This window comes from Nothobranchius furzeri, chromosome 1 (assembly GCF_043380555.1).
Source record: "Nothobranchius furzeri strain GRZ-AD chromosome 1, NfurGRZ-RIMD1, whole genome shotgun sequence".
In the NCBI taxonomy this organism is placed as follows: Eukaryota; Metazoa; Chordata; class Actinopteri; order Cyprinodontiformes; family Nothobranchiidae; genus Nothobranchius; species Nothobranchius furzeri.
In genome coordinates this window covers 49,718,185-49,733,675 of record NC_091741.1, presented here as the reverse complement: position 1 = coordinate 49,733,675, position 15,491 = coordinate 49,718,185, and the positions used below count along the sequence as shown (strand labels likewise).

The 15,491-nt window shown below is 42.1% G+C and overlaps 1 protein-coding gene across 5 annotated transcripts in view; it reads left to right on the top strand.

Moving 5' to 3' along the window:
* grm8a (glutamate receptor, metabotropic 8a) overlaps positions 1–15,491 on the top strand; it is a 409,634-nt gene that overhangs the window by 305,735 nt on the left and 88,408 nt on the right. The gene's annotated exons all lie outside the window — the stretch shown is intronic.

Here is a 15,491-nt window from a genome sequence, read left to right as displayed (position 1 = left end):
ACCCTATGGAAACTAATTTCAGCCACTTTTAGTCTTGAGCCACCTATCATGACCATAGGTCAGGGGTGGGGAACCCTGGTCCATCAAGGGCCGCTATCCAGCATATTTTAGTTTCAACGCTGCATCATCACACCTGATTTCAATCAGCAGGTGATTAACAAGCTTCTGTAGATCTTGATGAGCTGCAGAACAGGTGAACCAACCACTGAATCAGAAGTGTTGGAGCAAAGATATGCAGGATACCGGCCCTCGAGGACCTGGGTTCCCCACTCCTGCCATAGGTGAAGGTTCAACCAGTGAAACAAGGACCATCTTTACCACAACAGTCAAGAACAAGATCCTCTTCTTCTCTGCCTAAAGGAGAGTGCCGACACTTCTCTTTTCTCCTCCATTGTCTTTTTCCAAAGGCTTTTGTCCTGTCTGCCTACATAGAGCTTCTCTGCTTCTCCTCTGAAAACAAATTTTTTATTAAATCATGGATTTGGTCACCTGGTCATTGAACACTATTGACAAGATTTTTTTCAACATTGAGAACGGAACAGGGGGCTCAAACTTGTCCGGATGGAACGCACCCAGTGAGGTATATTCTGGATTCCTGGAAGGAGTGGAATATTATATGCCTTTCCCAGCTATCTGTGGAGGACATCAAAGACACTTGGATTTTTGGCCTGATAGTTACTGGATTTCATCCATTTGGTGTGGGAGGATTTCTGTTGTTTTGGAAAATTGGGAAGTCAGGGGCGATTGGAGTGCCACCTGTACCCATGGAAAGTCTCAGCCATGTGGAGACTGCTCAGACTAGGACTGCTCAAGGTGAATCGCAACCTAGAGGTTCTAGCTGCGATCCCGGTGTTAACGTGCAAAATGGGATCTTGGAGAAAGTCATTGCACGGCAGCTTAAACTTATCTCTGCCTGCCCCAAAGCGGTTCTCATCCAAATCTTGCGCCCTGGTAGCCTCTAGCTGGGAGATATGTTGTGCTTTTGTGTAGAGGTGTTTTTTGCATAGAAAAGCTACCCCCTCGGGAGTAAACCCTGATTCATGCTTCTCCGTCTGCGTCAGTGCGGAGACACACAACGCCTTTATCTGTCCTTGCGGGCCTGCTGGAGAGCTCCGCAAGGACGGATGGAGTCGAGCTCTCTTTTCTAAACATCCGTCCATCGAGACGGACAACGCAAGCTTGTGATTGGTCAGGACGCCGCTGTCGTCTACACCGCCGCCATCGCGTCCTCAAAAACACAAAGAGAGCCGAGGATAACAAATGGCAGACATGGAGCAGCTTGAAGAATACCTCGCGAAAAAACTCTAAAAACATGAACGTTTAATTCCCTGTGACTGGAGGAGTGAAAAGATGTGCAGCAAGAGTTTTATTTGTGGACGGAAATGACAGGAAATGTGGGTTTAGAGGTGGCGAGCGCATGAAGAGGTGGAGGAGGATGAGAGACAAATTTGTCTGTTAAGTCTCTTTTATATAAAAAGAAAATATAAACACACTGTCTTGGACCGGATACATGACAGGATACCACAGAACAGTGCTACGCCCTCAGCTTGCTTCCCACACCAAACCTTCTGTCAGGGATCTTGGCGTGACCTTTGACCCAGCCCTCACCCTGGATTCTCATGTCAGTTCTCTTGTTCACTCTTCCTTCTTCCATCTCAGGAACATTGCTAAGCTGAGTCCCATTCTGTCCCGCTCTGAACTTGAGACAATTATACACACCTTCATCTCCTCACGCTTAGACTACTGTAACTCTCTTTTCACGTGTCTGAGCAGAACCTCCCTGAACCGTCTACAGGTGGTTCAGAATGCCTGTGCTCGGCTTCTGACCAAGTCCTCCAAACACACCCACATCACCCCGCTTCTCCTCCAGCTTCACTGGCTGCCAGTCAACTTCAGGGTTCATTTCAAGATCCTGGTTCTGGTCTATAGGGCCTTACATGGACAAGCACCATCTTACATTGGTGATCTTCTTAGTCCCTACACCCCCAGCAGGTCCCTGAGGTCCAGTGATCAAAGCCTACTGGTTGTGCAACGCACCAGGCTAAAGACCAAAGGTGACAGATCATTTGCTGCTGTGGCCCCCAGACTCTGGAACTCTCTCCCCCTGAGCCTGAGATCAGTGGACTCAGTGGTCTCCTTTAAAAAGCAGCTGAAGACTCACTTGTTCAAGCTGGCTTTTGTATGACCTTCTTCACCCCTCTCTCTTTATTCTGCTCTCCCCACCTATTCCACCTTCCTCAGGATCCACTAATTTCCCTCTTTCATATTAACTCTCTCTCTTAACATTTTTTCTTTTAAATCCTAATTGCCTGTTTTTGCTCATTTGAAATATATTTTTAAACATTTTCTAAATGCTTTTTTATATTTTAACATTTGTTTTGTTTTTGTGAAGCACCTCGTGATTTCTATCTTGAGAGGCGCTATAGAAATGATATTTTCTTCTTCTTTCTTCTATTGTCCTGGCGGGGAATTGCTTTGCAACACTCCCCAGGAGACAGAGAAGTATGAGGGCAAAACATCTCTGTCCGTGCGTGCGTGTCTCTCCCTGTTGGAGTTGACGGAGAAGCATGAATCAGGCTTTACTCTGAAATGCCCCCCCCCCCCCCTCTTATCCTCATGTAACCCTTTTCTATCTAACTTCGAACGAGTGCCTTTAACGGCTGCTCTTGTGGTCTGCCTGTATCTGTTGTTGTTCTACATGTTTTGTGTGTTTAACCTTGGTCAGGCTGTACTGCAGACACACATTTCCATGCTTCAGGATGCTGTGGTATTGACAATAAAGTAGATTCTGATTACATCAAATGAAGCCCTTATTCAGTGATGATGATCCACACAAGAATTCCACCTCTCCAGGCAAGAACTGTGGCCTTAGATCTGGACAAACATGCTCACATTACATAAAAATAAATAAAAGACAAGCCATTGGTTAAAGATAATCATTAGTCTGATTAGCTGTAATTTTAAACAGTAGGCTGTGTGACTGATTGTTCCACAGATTTTATTATGTATCTTGATTTAGGAATTTCCAGTTGCAAATATTTTTGCACTTGCAAATAAAATAAGTTTACATCCAAAAAGGGTAAAAGGTGAATTTTCTTTCTTGTTATTCTAATTTGTTTGCCAGAGTGAGTCATGGCGTTGCCACCTCTGCAGCAGTGCAGAAGTGTAAGTCAGAAGATTCATGAGGGTCGCTATGCAGTATAAATTACATTTGAACAACTGTTTCAAAAGGACGTTTTAATGTTTGAAATGTTTAGAAATATCACAAAACAGTATGTATCCATCATTATTACTTCATGCTTCTGTATTTCATTTAGAATGACAGATATCAGAATGGGAAACCAGGCGATTTTTTAAATTTCAATCAAAACTTTGATCATGTCACAAGTTTCTCCACCCCTGTGGCTTTTCCCGTACAGAACCAGGATGTGTAATGCATTTAGAACCAGATCACAGCACCCAGCCTGCACTCCTTTGCAACAAGAACAAGTAATCAACCACAAAATGTGAAAATGACTTGGAGGCAGATATGGAGATGATCGCCTCCTCATGCAGATTTTGGTTTGCAGGACTTTTATGACACATGAAAGCCACTTTTCATCTCATTCTTGGAGTTTGCCTGCCGCTCTATCTCTCTCTCTTTTTATTTTTCACTCAGATTTCTCGTACAAGTTCCTTCTTACTAAGCAGCCGACCAACCACGCTGCCTGTGGTTTCTGATGTCATTAACAGAAAGCTGAAAGGCTGAATTTCATTTAGCAGCTGCTGGCTCGGAAAAGGATTAGAGTGCAATGCACATACATCCCAAAGTGTGCATATTAACAACTAAACAATTTGTTCATCTCGGTAACTCTGCCTGAATTTTTCACAGTCTTTCGTATCTATGTCTGTGACGACACTATAATTGAGACTGAATGTTAGTTTTTTTTGTAACAAAGCCAAAGCTATATTTTTTGGCTCATCTATAAAAACTCGTGTTAATGGTACTACAGAGCGCAGACGGGGCACAAACAGCTCAAACAAAAGCTGGGTTGTAGTGAACTCTTCACACAACCAAATGTACTCTTTGCTCCAATTTCACCACCTGATGTAATCTCAGGAAACCGATCTAGTGTGTTTCGCCAGTTAGCACCACTCGTACCAGTCGTTTAGCTGTCTACAGGCTGGATTGCATTTTCTTGCGATATGCTGATTAATGATGCATCATGTCATTTCACATCTCATAAGAACCGCTGAGAGAAATTCTCATTATCGCACACCAGTTTGATCTATGGCTGACTGTTCTATGCTCTGTACGGTCTGCTTTTCCGCTGAATGGGACCAACGTTGAATGCAAACAATTGTCAGCATGTCTCATACATCAGAAAAGACACCTTCAAATTCAGTAAGATAAAAGAATACACATTATATGTGATGGGGTTACAAATCTGGTTCAAATAATAGAAAAAGTTGTATCCATTATTTTAACACTAGAACTCTGAGAGAGCAGCCATATTGACCATTTGCACCTATGTCACCTGATCACGTGGGTCCACCATATTGGAGGGTGAAAGCAAAGTAAACGGTGAGCGACATGAGTGTTAAACTGGTTCCCAAAGTCAGAGACTCTCTTGGTCAGCTTGCTTCTCGCACCAAACCTTCTGTCAGGAATCTTGGCGTGACCTTTGACCCAGCTCTCACCCTGGATTCTCATGTCAGTTCTCTTGTTCGCTCTTCCTTCTTCCATCTCAGGAACATTGCTAAGCTGAGTCCCATTCTGTCCTGCTCTGAACTTGAGACAGTTCTCCACACCTTCATCTCCTCACGCTTATACTGTAACTCTCTTTTCACGTGTCTGAGCAGAACCTCCCTGAACTGTCTACAGGTGGTTCAGAATGCCTGTGCTCGGCTTCTGACCAAGTCCTCCAAACACACCCACATCACCCCGCTTCTCCTCCAGCTTCACTGGCTGCCAGTCAACTTCAGGGTTCATTTCAAGATCCTGGTTCTGGTCTATAGGGCCTTACATGGACAAGCACCATCTTACATTGGTGATCTTCTTAGTCCCTACACCCCAACCAGGTCCCTAAGGTCCAGTGACCAAAGCCTACTGGTTGTGCAGCACCAGGCTGAAGATCATTTGCTGCTGCTGCTGCTGTGGCCCCCATACTCCGGACCTCTCTCTCCCTGAGCCTGAGATCAGTGGACTCAGTGGTTTCCTTTTAAAAGCAGCTGAAAACTCACCTGTTCAGGCTGCTTTTGTGTGACTTTCATCACCACCCTCTCCTCAATGCCATATTGTCCAATGGGCATCATGAGCTGCTTAGTTCAAAAGTAGCTCATGAGTTGAAAAAGTCATAAAGCCTGGAAGCAGTTTTTCTAGAGCAGGGGTCACCAACTCCCATCCTTGAGGGCGAAGATCCGGTGCATGTTAGCAGTTTCTTTGCTCCTACACACCTGATTGAAATTAATGAGTAATTAACAGGCCTGTTAACATTAACGTTTGAAATAATTAATGGCTTCCTAGTGTTACCCCAAAAGTAATACAAGGTAGCAATAAAGATGAAGGGGCTGAGCCTTGAGTTACATGTTTTACCAAATACCCCAATCATCTTTTCCAGTGTTTATTTAAATTTTATGTTGCATTTCCAGCAGATTCTATGGTCCTGTACCAGTCCAAGAAACTTTGTTAATACAATAAACAGAGGAATCTCAAATGACTACTTTTACAGGTAGTTGTGGTAATATTCACATTATTGAAATTAATTTATTTCTTATGTAGAAGGAACACATTTTCACTTGGTGTTTACTTCCCATTTAGTATCTGATGCTTTAAGGAATCAGTTCGCGCATGGGCGTAGGGGGTGGGGTGGGGGTTGGGGTGACGAGGAAGGTGGTGGGCATTGTGCACTTTGTGGTGGGCATTGTGCACCTCAAACTCAACGGCAATAAAACTGAACTTCTTCTAGTTGGCACTAACTCCACCCTCTCTACATCTGACAGCTTTTCTTTAACTATTGACAGCGCCATAGTCTCCCCCTCCCCTCACGTCAAGAGTCTGGGTGTCATTCTTGACAGCTCACTTTCTTTTCAAGCTCACATTAATAACATAATTCGGTCAGCATACTTCAATCTACGTTCCATAAACCGTCTCCGTCCCTCACTGACCCCTCACACTGCCGCCATTCTTGTCCACAGCCTCGTCACCTCCCGTATCGACTATTGCAATTCACTTCTTTATGGTCTCCCCAACAAACTCCTTCATAAACTGCAAATGGTCCAGAATTCAGCAGCCCGTATTATCACCAGAACCCCTTCCTTCCACCACATCACCCCGGTTCTCCAGCAGCTTCACTGGCTCCCAGTTAAATTCACGTCCATCTTCAAAATTCTCCTCCATACCTTCAAATCTATCCACAACCTCTCTCCTCCATATATCTCACACCTTATAAGTATTCACACCCCATCCCGTTCACTCAGATCTTCTTCTTCCATCCATCTTGCGGTTCCTTCTGCCCGTCTCGCTACCATGGGGAGCAGAGCTTTCAGCCGCTCTGCTCCCCGTCTCTGGAACTCACTTCCTCCAGAGATCAGGAACATTGACAGTTTTACCCTTTTCCAATCAAAACTCAAAACACACATGTTTAAATCTGCCTACAACCTCTGATTTTATTGAACTGTTTCTCTCTTTGTTTTTTCTGGTTTGGGTTTTATTATTGTTTTACTGTATTTTATCACGTGTTTTCTGTAAAGTGACCTTGGGTGTCCTGAAAGGCGCTTTGAAATAAAATGTATTATTATTATTATTATTTGTTGGCACTTACAATCATAATACGGCCCTGCTTCTCCTTATCCAGCACTTTTCCTGGGATCCACTGATTACCCATTTCTTATTCATTTTCTCCTTTCCTTTCTTTGCATTTTTCAATGGCATATTTGTGTTTTTCTCATTTTTACGATATTTGTTTTCGTTTTTTAAATCATTAAAAAATATATTTTTGTCCTTCTTAAAGCTAGTCGTGGTTTTTATCATGAGAGGCGCAGTGTAAAAGATTAGCTTTCTTTCTTTCTTAAACAAGGGGAAAATTAGCACCTAAGATTGTTTTTTGTTGTTGCTGTTGTGTTGCAATCGTTAGCACACCTTCAACTAGCCCTGTTCAGCTATCAGAAGAAATAGCACAGGAGGATTATAGGAGGATTGAACAGAGAGGAAGTGTGGTGACTGAAGTTGTTTTTAATTAAAAAATGTTGCCAGTTTATCCTGGTTTCTACAGGTTCAATCCCAGTTCACTTGTGGGAAGATTTGGCACACCTAGGTGGTGCTCATCGTGAGTGGTAGTTAACTGTTAGCTAGCTAAGGAACGTTAGCTTACGTTGTGCTGTTTACCAACGTACCGTAATTTCCGGACTATAGAGCGCACCTCAAAAAAGCCGCACCGGGCTAAAAGCTGCAGATATCTACTGAATTGAAAATGTAGTTTAACTGAACATAACTGAACTGATCAGTATCAAACAAAACAGAAAAGTTATTGATCAGTTTATTCATCATCCTCCTGCGCACTGAAACCACTGAAGTCATCTTCAGTGTCGGAGTTGAACAGCCTCAGAAGAGCTTCGTCACATACCTTTTCTGTGGCGATGTCAGTGTCGCTCTCCGTGTTGCTGTCATCATCCCCGGGTGAAGCTGGGAAAACAAGCAGCGCCGTTTTACTGTGAAAAAAGTCCTCCTGGGCACTTTCTGTACCACTCCTTTAACCATTCCTTCATTAGACTTTCCAGCATCCATCCTTTCTGGTTGACTAAAGCCGCACCTCATTATAAGCCGCATGGTTCAAAGCGTGGGAAATAAGTAGCAGCTTATAGTCCGGAAAATACGGAATACAAGTTACAGACTTTGCCAGAATTCACCCCACTGGATTTATAACATTATCTGATAAACATCGTTTCACTTTACATTGGAGCTGATTGAACAAAGCTTTGAAATGTCTGGATCCCTACCGGTTTTTGTTGCTGGTGGGGTCACCGGGTTCAGATCCTACCCACACACCCGGGTGAGGCAAGGTATCTTTTAACAGCGACTCTCATCTTACAAAACAAATACTACAAATTTAACCCATGTAATCCTGAACTGAACAATAATATTCTAGATAATAATCTCGCAATTCACTATTGTGAACGGTACCGAAATACAGGATTGTGAATACTGAATAAGTAATATAAACACATCACATTTATCCTTTCAGGTCCATCACAGTCAGCCCCCGTCTTCCTCATGAAATATATGAACTTTAATCTTACCCAGTAAAATGTGTTCCCTGCAAATCCCACAAAACTTAAAGGCCTCCTAGTCCTTGCGTGTGTGCGTGTGTGTGTGTGTGTGTGTGTGTGTGTGTGTGTGTGTGTGTGTGTGTGTGTGTGTGTGTGTGTGTGTGTGTGTGTGTGTGTGTGTGTGTGTGTGTGTGTGTGTGTGTGTGCGTGCGTGCGTGCGTGTGTGTGTGTGTGTGCATTTAAACATTTGGACACCTGTCTTCGGACTGTTTTTGCCTCTGAAAAAGTTTTATTTAGCAAAATCAAAACAGTTATGATCCATGACATAGTGGCTAAAAGGACGTCATAGAGCATCAGTATTAACCTTGAGTTGAGTAAAAGTATTCTTTATTGTGAAATGACTCACTAATCAGTGTCTTGTTTTGCATTTTTTATGGACCATTAGCATAATTAGGTTTGTGATTGCGGCTGAGCGTTAGACGGACATCTCCAGGCACCGTGGTTTATTAGAGAGAATAAAGACTATTCTGAGTGCAGCGTTCTACGCAATTCTTCTGGCTCAGATGGAACTGTTCTTTACCAATGCGTTTAATACAGATGTATAAACTGTAAAACATGCTGGCATCAGCTGTTTTTTTATCTTTTCTTTGCTCGCCCAATCCGCCAAAAAGCTGAACTGGAATCAAAAACAAATAGAGTGCCAGTAATTTCATTAATGATCTATAAAGGTGTTTCTGAAGATTGTGTCTGTTTCATAATAAATTCCAGCCCTCCTATATATGTTTGATTTTTTAAAATAATTTTTCCCTTCCAGCATCTTTAATCCTAGCTGAGGTTCTTGCTCCAGTGCCAGTTTCCCCCTCTGCTATCTCACTTGCTGACCTCTGTTTGAATGCTTTTGTTTATTGCTTTGTAGCTGCAAAATCCTGCTGATGCTCTGTTGCTGACGTTTGGTGCCTGGTTTTATCGATTCCACTGATGCCTGTTCAGATCAGGCTGCTGCTGTTCTCCCAAGGTCTACTCTTTCTCCTGATTTTCTTACTTTTAAATTGTGGATTTCCCAGCCCTACATTCGGGAGTAGCCCATATCTGTCTGGCTGTCTGAAGTAAGTCATGACATGAGAGGTTGTAGGTTTGTAATATCCTCAGGGCAAGACAGGAGCTTGGAGAGTTTGCTGATTCTAAATCTACTTCATCCTGAGTAGGAAGAGGTTTTACAACCTTTTTGCATGCGGGGCTGAGTAACAGCAGGACTCAAAAAAATGAGTCCCAACCTCCAGGCATCCAATCACTGCAACAACCCTCAGACTGATCAGTTTAGATCTTAAAACAGAATATTTCAGAATCTCTAAATCCAACATTGTACAGTAAAGCATCCAAGATGTTTAACTGTGTCACAAATAGAGGAACCGCAACTACAGTAGTTTATCACATCAGCTTTGCACGTGACCCTAATTGAAAAAAATGAAATAATTTGAATGCAATAATCATGACATCAAAACGCACCACAGAATGCAGAAAATGTAATTGTTGCATATTTTCTCCTATTTTACACGTCTCCCCAAAAAGTACTTGTGATAAAAGTTGTTCAAACAGATTCAGATTAAGAGAACGAGGAGGTAACTGGGGTTGGGCGTTGGGCATCGGGTATCGAGCATCGATTGGAACCTGGACCAACTGTTAGTTTTCACGCAATTGTTCAAAGTTACTTTTTTTTTCAATTCCTAGTTTTGATTCCTAGAATGCAGACCGGAAGAGGAATCCGCGGCCGATCTCCGTGAAAAATAAACGTGATCTGCAAATTTTTATCAACTCTATTCAGAGCTGATCACACCAGCTGTCTATGTGCAGCACCAAGTCCCCCCTCCCCCCACCCAGATATAAACAAACGCGTCTGCCGAACTTTTACTCCGTAAAGTAAACTTTAACTCCTGCAGCGTAGAGAAAACTTGTTAAAATACGTCAACATGGTGGATTTAATAGAAGCTTTTAAGAACAAACTCTTGATGGTGTGAGGTGAGTTTGTCTCGCTGCAGAAATAAAAACACACACGGAGCGTCAGCAGTCTGCGTTACTTCAAGTAACGCATGTTGAATAGTCAGTGGAGATCTGCCAACCCTCATATTAAATTCTCCTTTTGTTCGGTTTAACTGGTTCTCTGGTTTGAAGATTTAGGTGATTTGGGTGTTGGAGTACATTGGAAACAGACGTGTATAAACTTGATTCAAGTTGAAATCTACATTCACCAGACTGGGCTGCGATTGCTTTGAGATTAGCCACAAAAGCAGTAAACTGGATCTCATTTAGATCCTTCACAACTCTCAGGCACTTGGCTATATTAACTTCACAGCACTGCTCCTCTCTAATGCTGTTTGTTCCCCAAAACAAAGCACTTTCCACCTCACGATGCTGGGAAAACGAGTTTAACCTGACTCGGCATCATCAATCACATTATTGAGAGTGTTGCCATAGTAATGCCAAGGTGTGACATGAATGTTGGGCCTTTGGAAACTTTTGAACATTTAGTATGGACAAACCACAGTTTCTGCAATTTGGAAAATGTTAAATTAGCATTGCAAGCAGGCTACTCAGACAAAGGCACTTGATTTTTCAGGAAAGGTTGTCTTAAACATAGCATACCTCGCATATCAGAACCAACCTAGAGCATGACAACCATTCATTTTCATGCCATCAGCAACCTCAATGTTCATTCTCATCTTTGGCTTACAAGAAGAATTCATCAGGTATGTGTCTCTGAATCTGGGACGGTTCTGTGTTGAGCTGATGTGGCTTTTTTTAATTTTTGAATGCAGATGCTACATGTATTGGTTGGATGAAGGTGGTTTTGAAGTATTTACTAGACAGCCACCTGAAACCTGAATATTGAAGCCAATCAAAGCAACAGTCCTCCTAGTGGCTGTATCCGGTATAGGACTAATCAACTCAACTCAACTTTATTTATAAATCGCGCCTTACAGGCAAAAAGATGCCACCAAGGCGCTACACTGATCAAATAAAAACATAAAACATTAAGTCCAGAAAATAAAACATTGTATCACACGATACAGATAAAAAATACAATGAGTAAAATCGCTATAAGTAAAACAATAAAACTAGTTAGAAAGGTTAAAAGACAGGTCATAAAAATATGTTTTTAGCCTTGCCTTAAAAACCGCAACAGAGGTGGAGGCCCTTATGCCCAGAGGAAGCTTATTCCAAAGCTTAGGACCTGCCACAGCAAAGGCCCTATCACCACACGTCTTTAGATGTGTTCTTGGGACCGAGAGGAGCATAAGGTTCTCCGAGCGGAGTGACCGTGAAGGGGTGTATGGTTGAAGTAGTGACACCAAGTAAGGAGGGGCCAAACCATTTAACGTTTTAAAAACTAGTAAAAGTATTTAAAAATGAATCCTAACATCAACGGTCAGCCAGTGAAGCGCAGCCAGGACAGGAGTAATGTGGTCAAACTTGCGCCTGCCCTCTAAAAATCTGGCAGCAGCATTCTGGACCATTTGCAACCTGGCTATTGAGCCCTTGCTCACACTGAATAGAACAGAGTTGCAGTAGTTCAATCGCAACCTGCCCAACTATGTAAATCTCATCGTCCCGACTGAGAAAAAGTAGTTAAATTACACTTTCCCCAGCGTTTCACTCTTTAATTCACACAGTTCTGATGTTAGAAGTGCAACTATTCTTTAATAAAAATATTGCTATTTTTAGTTGGTTATTTGATGCTTAATGAAGTGTAGCGTGGTAAGGAGGTTGAGTAGCACTGTTGCCTCCACAAGCAGGAAGGTTACAGGTTCAAATCCTAGCTGTGGTCTTTCTGCATTAAGTTAGCATGTTCTCCACTTACATTCATGGGTTTCCTCCCACAGACCAAAAACATGCATGTTAGATTAATTAGTGAATAAATTGTCACTAGGTGACTGATTGCTTGTCTTGTTTGACACTATGTGTACCTGTGATGGACTGATGGCCTGCCCAGGGTGTCACCACTCGCCTGGTGACTGCCAGAGATAGGCACCAGATCCCTGTGACCTTACTCAGTTTTAGGTGGGTCTGATGAATAAATGGATGAATGGATGTTTAAAGAAATGCCATGATTGTGTTGATGGATTAGGTGGAACTTTCTGCCCTTCATCTTTGATGCGCAGGCTTTGGCTTCAGTTTTCAACAAAGGGAAAAGTAAAAGATGTCTTGTCTTTTATTTGTCTATGGTTGTTGCTGGTTTTAAAAAATAATAAAATGTGTTCATGTTAATGTTTATTCACTTAGCAGACGCTTTTATTCAAAGCGACTTACAATTTTTAACCTGTAGGGCATGTTGTGATCTGTGGGGGAAACTGGAGGAAACCCACACATGCATGGGGAGAACACGCAACTCCACGCAGAAAGGCCGCAGCCGAGTTTCGAACCTGCGACCTTCGTGCTGCGAGGCAACAGTGCCAACCACTGCGCCACCATGCAGCCCTAAAAAGAAGACAATCTTTTATATAGCGCTTCTCAAGATAAAAATCATGAGGTGCTGCACTAAAACAAAAAGATTTCACAAATGATTAAAAGAGATGTTTAAAAGAAGAAAAAATGTAATGAAAGGGAGAGAGAAAATGATTAAGGAAGAGGGAAATCAGTGGATCATGGGAAGGGCGGAATAAGAACAGAATAAGGAGAAGGTGATAAAGGTTATTCAAAGCCAGCCTGAACAGGTGAGTTTTCAGCTGCTTTTTAAAGGAGACCACTGAGTCCACTGATCTCAGGCTCAGGGGGAGAGAGGTCCAGAGTCTGTGGGATACAGCAGCAAATGATCTGTCACCTTTGGTCTTTAGCCTGGTGCTGCACAAATGGCACAAAATGGTGATCATTCACCTATCCATTCATGAAAAGGTCAATCATTTCTGTTCCCATCCTAATGTTGCCATTTGACCTGTCCAAATAAAGCTGTAGGTCAGAACCTATTCTAATAAATGTAAAGTAAGTCAAAAAAGATTACTTTCTTCTCCGCTTGCCGTTGGCAAGAATGGAGACAGCTGAACACGTGATTTCAGTGTGAGTTCAAACATTGGGCTTGTGGCCAAAATGTAGGTACTAATGAGAAAAGCTGAAAAGCTGCTGAGCTGTGGACGTGTATGAATCTAAATAATGACGAGGTTGGTGATAAAAATAGAGAAGTTTTTGAGCCAAAATAAAGGTTAATGTCCTTTATGTTGCAGGTTTTTTAACAAGACAGCAGAGTGATGGTTGAACAGCTTGGATGATTATATATATATATATATATATATATATATATATATATATATATATGCAACTTTTCATATTTTCAAATTATTTTCTTGAGCCTAAATGTGCTAAAATGACCCTTTGCAGGGTGATTGAAATGCCATTCAGACCTCCACCGTCCTCTGTGGCCAGAATGCCGCACTTGCAACTTCAGTGTTTCAGAATACCGCACTTGCAACTCCAGTGTGCCAGAATACCGCACTTGCAACTTCAGTGTGGCAGGCCATCTGTTGGACTTAAAAAAAAGAGCTTGCGTACCTGGCTCTGTTGTCTGCTTCCAGCAAATTTTCTACATTATTTAGATGATGAACACAGCTGATTTGTTTGATTTAGTGATGAATCACTCCTGTAGACACTAATGAATGCCGAGGAGACATTTCAGCTGTTAGATCAAGGTGTTAAAAAGACAAACGCACAGCGAAGAGACGGTTTTCATTTTCAGTTTGTCCACAGATAATTAATAATGAACACTAGGGGGTGCTAAATTAAAATAAAAAAAACTGCTAAGTATCCCTTTAAATTTTTACTTTTTCTCTGTATGATGAAAAATATTAATTACCGTACCTTGGTAGATAGTCCTGTTTATGTTCATTTTTAGGTCTACGGACCATGGTCCTGTCTATGCTGCCTAGAATGAATTTTATTTAGTCAGTAATAAGTGCAAATAGTTTACAGATTTTAGTTGTGATAGAATGAGAGTCCGAATAGCCTCAAACGTGTTGCTTCCCAAAACGTGCTTCCCACTTTGCAGGATCAATCACAGCACAGCGAAAATGTCAGCAAAAGTTTTCACCTGAAACAGTTCCTCCTGAACGCTTTGACGTAGGCTTTGGTTTTACTTCCTGACACGCGTTCTGCTTTTTCATCAAATGTAAGGGCCAGCTTCCTGTTCTCTGAAATCCTCGCTGTCACAAACAAACAGGAAAATGGCCGTGCATATGAAGCGCCAGGCTGCTGCCTATAACAGGGGATTGCATTTCATCCATGGGACCTCATTAATTCCTTATGGGTGCTCATATCGATTCAAGGTGCCTCTGGTCCTGTTAATTCAGCTCCAGCCAGATGGGTTTAGATGCAGTTTGTGTCGCCCGAAGGTGACTGCCGCTTTGTAAGAAATGGGTGAATAGAAGCAAGAAAGATACAGAAGAGGAGAAAGAGATGAAGAGGCCACGCTAGAGAATGACACAGAAATAAAACGGACTATATCGGTGACTCCAGACAGAAAATAAATGCTACACTTTTACTGATTTCCATCTAAACACATTAGAGGTTTTCTTTTCACTCTTTTTAATAACACTCAAATCCTGCTTTAGAAATTGTAATTGAAGGTTTTTGGCGTGCATCACTTTGTGCCGGTGCTTGCAAAGCCTTCGTCGCAGAAGCATAAAACCGAGTGTAAACGTGTAAATGTTCATTACCCTTGAACAAATAAATCATTTCTCTAATTGGGCTGTAGCAAGAAGATGAGCTAACTTTTCTCCTTGTTTCTGGCAAAATGCAACCCGCCCTAGACCTGAAAGAGTATGGAGTGTTCGTGTCCCCTCCAGACATTTTCTGACCATTCCCTCAGACACAGAAATGCCATTATCAGCAGTTCAGAAGATGTTAAAAAGGAACATGTTGTTCTTTCTCCTGTAACTTTGCTACCAGGGCGAGAATGGACTGAGAGGAGTTATTTGTCATCATCAGGCTGAGTGCCTCGCTGGTGTCTGCCGGTCAAACTGTCTTGAACATTTTCATCTCTTTCTTTGCCCATAAAGTATTTTCTCTTCAGTTCTTTTTCATTTTCACGTCTTTCTCCTCCTCTTTCTTCTCAGTAGTGCCCATTCTGATTAAAGTTCCTGACACTGATCGTCCCTCATAATAAATATAAACACAATTAATGCTTTTATTTTTTAAAGTGGCCATGCAATGGAAAAATCACTTTCTGGAGCTTTTTACTATGTGATGTTATTTCCTCATGA